Source organism: Rutidosis leptorrhynchoides, chromosome 9 (assembly GCF_046630445.1).
Source record: "Rutidosis leptorrhynchoides isolate AG116_Rl617_1_P2 chromosome 9, CSIRO_AGI_Rlap_v1, whole genome shotgun sequence".
NCBI classification, from domain to species: domain Eukaryota; kingdom Viridiplantae; phylum Streptophyta; class Magnoliopsida; order Asterales; family Asteraceae; genus Rutidosis; species Rutidosis leptorrhynchoides.
The window spans coordinates 44,023,927-44,029,364 of NC_092341.1; the positions used below are offsets into that span (position 1 = coordinate 44,023,927).

The 5,438-nt window shown below is 34.3% G+C and overlaps 1 non-coding gene across 1 annotated transcript; it reads right to left on the minus strand.

Annotated features, from left to right (window-relative positions):
* Positions 1-406: 406 nt before the first annotated feature.
* Positions 407-513, minus strand: LOC139869908 (small nucleolar RNA R71). Its single transcript, XR_011766491.1, has one exon. It is a non-coding gene; the product is annotated as a small nucleolar RNA R71 (small nucleolar RNA).
* Positions 514-5,438: the final 4,925 nt, after the last annotated feature.

The window sequence follows — 5,438 nt, forward strand, 5'->3', positions numbered from 1 at the left end:
TTCAGATTCAACAAATTCAATTATGGAAGTAAGGAAACCTCTAAGTATGGAAGACCGAATGAGAGCCACACGCAATGGCCAAGGTCACGCCATTATTAAGCTAGATATTAATGCGCCAGATTATGATATCAAAGGACAAATCCTACACATGGTAACTAATCAATGCCAATATAGTGGTACGCCAAAAGAAGATCCAAACAAACATCTTCGAACCTTTAATAGGATCTGTACTCTATTCAAAATCAGAGAAGTTGAGGATGAACAGATCTATCTCATGTTATTTCCCTGGATTTTAAAGGGAGAAGCCAAAGATTGGTTAGAATCGTTACCTGAAGGGGCGATTGATACATGGGATGTTTTAGTTGAAAAATTTCTTAAACAATTCTTTCCGGCATCTAAAGCTGTGAGACTTCAAGGAGAAATTGTTACGTTCACACAAAAACCAAATGAAACATTATATGAAGCGTGGACAAGATTTGGAAAGTTGTTGAAAGGATGTCCGCAACACGGTTTAGATACTTATCAAATAGTACAAATATTCTACCAAGGTGTCGACGTTGCTACACGAAAAGACATCAAAATAGCAGCTGGTGGTTCCATTATGAAGAAAACCGCAACTGAAGCTTACAAAATCATTGATAACACAGCATCCCACTCGCATGAGTGGCATCAGGAAAAAGATATTTTTCGTTCATCTAAAGCAGCTAGAGCCGATTCTAGCCATGACTTTGATTTCGTTCACGCAAAATTAGATTCTTTCGAGAGACGAATGGAGAAGATGAATAAAGATATTCATGCAATACGAATCAGTTGTGAGCAATACGGTGGACCACACTTAACGAAAGATTGTCACATTGAGCAAACGATGGAACAACGTGAGAATGTTTCCTACATGAACCAAAGGCCGGGAAATAATTATCAAAATAATTATCAACCGCCAAGGCCAAACTTCAATCGAAATCAAAACATTCTTTACAATCCAAATGGGCCAAACAATAACTCGTATAACCAACAAGGTCCGAATAACCAACCAACTCAAAACAACACTTTCAACCAATAAAAACCTATCTTATATAAACCACCACAACAAACCGAAGAGAAAAAGCCAAATCTGGAAGAAATGATGGCAAAGCTAATGGAATCTCAAACACAATTTATTACATCTCAAACCCAAACAAATGAGAGGTTTGATCAGTCATTAAGAACTCAACAAGCTTCCATTTTGAATCTAGAAAAACACGTAGGTACTCTTGCTAGCATGATGAGTGAGAGGGAACAAGGAAAGCTACCGAGTAATACTGAAGTAAATCCTCGAAATGAGAATGTTAATATGGTGTCAACAAATTCTGAAAAACCATCATCAGAAGATGTGAAGGTTTTATATGTGAGTAACAATGAAGAAGTTACAACACCACCACCACCCGAGTATGTAAAGCCAGTTGTGGCACCATACAGACCAGCCATCCCGTTTCCAAGAAAAGGAGTTGAGTATGAGCAAGTGATAGGTAATAAAGTTTGTGATACTTCTGGAAAGAAGAAGAAGAATAAGAAAGTACAAGAAACAAAAACCGTAAAAGTAAACCCGGTAAAGACAGTTCCACCAAAATCTCCACCCAGGGTGGGTGATCCGGGTGAATTTATTGTTCCTTGTCTACTTAGTGATTGTGTCATGTATGATGCACTAGCAGATTTAGGTGCGAGTGTGAGTGTTATGCCTCTTTCATTATATAAAAGATTAGGAGTAGGTGAGTTAAGTTCAACAGAGATGAATGTTCGACTCTTTGATCAAACCATTAGGCACCCAGTTGGAATTGCTGATAACCTACCCGTTCAAGTAGGTAATTTAACCTTTTTAGTCAAATTTATTGTCATTGACATAGAAGAGGACTCAAACATTCCTCTAATTTTAGGTCGACCATTCTTAGCGTCCACCGGGGCGTTATTTGATGTAAGAGAGGGTAGAATGACACTTAGTGATGGTGACAAATCGGTCACCTTTGTGATTCGAAAGTCTAAATCTCCACCAACCAAAACCGTTGAACCAACAAAAACGATTGGTAAGAACCATGTTGTTTTACCAACTCCAACGGTAGTGCTTAACAATAATAAAACGCCTAAGTGTGGGGAAGATGAAGTAACACCTAATGATGACCTGATAACAAAGAACCCCATTGTTGATACGAAATTAAAAGATCCCGTTATTAATAGTTCAATGAAGAAACTTATTAAACGGATTCGCGATGCTAGAACCAAGGGGAACTGTAAGTTATGTAACCGGTTAGTATCCAATCTATCGCCTAAAGAAAAGGCGAAACTAGTTGAATTTGTGGAAGTTACACAGGAATCCGACCAATGGCTAAAAGCAAAAGTCACAGATATGCAAGTTGATTATGGTCCAAAAGAAATTGACGATGAAGTTAATCACAAATTCGACACCACAGCTACCTAAGTGTGGGGAGATTCAAATGTTCTAAAAAGAAAACGTTGTCTAGAGTTAGTTGTTCTGTTCTCGTGTAGTTCCGAGAATGGAATCCGATTGGTCTTTTCCACTAGCAGACACTAAAGAACTAGTTTTCTCCCCCCATTCTGAATTTTTGTTTTGTAGGTTTTGTACGCATTTTTTAAATTTAATTTTTGTGTGAATTTAAAAACAAAATTTACTTTATTTCATTAAGTTTAAAAAAATGATTTCTAAAATTCAACGTAAGTTGAAGACTAGGTCATGGAACCGAAATTGCTTTAACCGAGGGCGGGGCGAAAAATTTTGTTATCATTATTTTTAATTTTATTGATCTAAAGTATAACAAAAAAATAAAAAAAAAAAATCTTTACTTTTAAAACAATCGCTTTAAAAACGACAAATTTTAAATTTTGTCGAGGGACGGACTAGATAAACATACCGAAACTACCTAAAGTAAAAGGAAACAAAATTTTAAAAAATTATTCATTTAAATTGTTTTAATACATAAAGGTTTTATATATATATATATATATATATATATATATATATATATATATATATATATATATATATATATATATATATATATATATATATATATATATATATATGTTGTAGTTTATCTTATGTACAAAACAGGGTAAAACAACGCATTTTCAAAGACTGACATTAAAGTTCAGCAAAAGCTACTAATTTTAACGACAACACGCAAAATATCAAATGTGATATAAAATAATATGTTTGCAAACTCGGTATTTTTAATTACTTTTCTACACTAATCACCCTCATGAATTTATAATTATAGTATGATTTCATGCAAATGAGGGTATTGCATGATCTCAAGTGTGGGGAAGGGTTATAAATTCTCTCGGGTTTACACTTAGTTTAATTGCCATATTTTGTGAAAATTTAAAAATTTTTCAACTAAATGAATTCAAAATCATATTTATACATATTTATGAACGATAAAACTAGGTGTTAATGCCGAAATTATTGTTACCTCGGAGAGAACATAAATGAAAAAACAACCCAAAATGCTTGAATTCATTTAAAATGGAATAAAGGAGAATAAAAAGGCAAAGAAAAATAAAAGCTAAGTATGGAAAGAATTTACTAAGTTCTTTAAAACAGATATCACATATTATTGTACAAGATTATTGCAGGTACTTTTACTTTGGACTAAATTAATCAGTTTTACCTGATTTACTGTAATATATTTGAAAGAAAGATGAATTTACACGATGAATCAATTCCATCATTAAAAGGAAGTAAAGTCTTCCTAAAAAGACACGCGCTTCTTGATTTAGGTCAGGAAGTTGTCGTCCAGACCAGCTGTAGGTTGACGAAAAATCTAGAAAAGTCATCTCTAAAATCAGCAGGAAATCCACGGACCTAACATCAAACAGGATCGCCAAGTGGTTAGACTTATCCTAACCATGAGAGGATCGGTCTCGTAAAATGGGGAGGGCGCCGTGCAAATTAGATTGATAAGACTAATGAATCAGACCCCCTGAAAAGGATAATCTCCTTAAAAGATTAAAAATCAGCTTTTAAGCCTGATATTACTCAATTCTTGAAATTGACTTTAAAAGATTGAGAATTACAAACTCATAGAATTCAATGATATCTAAACTCGAGCTTGAACGAGAAAATATTTTGATCAAATTACAAACCGATTTGTTTTCTGAAAACCCATTTTCAATGCGTTCATTACCATTGAACGTAAAATCCTAAGAATTCATCGGAATTTATTAGATCACCTGAACCAAATCGGGTATCAACCGTAAGAACGGTGGTTGCATAGCATGGTCGAAGACAGGACCTTGTGCCAGACTGAAAAATTATAGGGTGATCTTTACTATTGCTCCTACAAAGGATAGTAATTGCATCCGACACGTTATAGACCATAATCAAAAGCATGTCACGGGACATTGCCTTAACAGATGCTTGTTCAACGCTTTCCTTTACAACCGGACGGTAGTTTACCGAAAGGTAATATACGGAGCAAGTATACTGGACGTGTTGCTTTTCCAATACAAGGTTAGCAAGTGGGTGACACAAAACCATAAGTTTTGAGCTAAAATTTTCAAATCTGAAACCCACCAAACCCACAAAAACATTTTTCAAACACCGGTGAAGGGTTATTCCGAAAAACTTATCTAGGGTAAAAGCTAGAATGAATTTTCAAACGATCAAATGTTTTCATAAAGATCCAATTTCCTTAAGGATCTAAATTTTCATAGTCATGTGGGACTGTAAACCACAACGTTACTATCATTGTTTATACCGCCGTATCAAAATCACTAATGTATAAAGTGTGAAGAATAAAAAAGTGATTCGTGTGATTTAATTTCAAGTTCTGTATTGCTTGAGGACAAGCAACACTCAAGTGTGGGGATATTTGATAGTGCTCCAAATGAACATATATTTAGGCACAATATCCTTCCAATATGTAAAGCTTTTAGTTACTATTGTTCAATTTTTATGTAATATTTGTTTAAATAAATAAGTGCGAAGAGAAAAGAAGAAAATGACGATTTGAAGATGCAAATGACCAAAAAGCTTAAATGTACAAGATACAATCCAAGTAGTTCCATTTATTGATGAGAAACGTCTAAAAATTATAAGAGTACAAGCCATGCAACACAAAATACAAGATATCTACGCGTACGAAAGGACGTTCGAAAATCCGGAACCGGGACCTGAGGCAACTATCAAGCACGACGCATCAGACTAAAAATTACAAGTCTACTATGCACAAAAATATAATATAATATTTAAATAATTATATAAATTATTTATATATTATATATATTTAAATAAAACATCGACAAGCTAGAAACAAAAGAGATTGACCTGGATCCAGCTGGCCATGCGATCGCATGGCCTGGAAGAAGCATTTCCATGCGATCGCATGGCTTCAATTATGAGGCCACATCTATAAAAGCCAACGAATTCGATGTATTATATATATCTT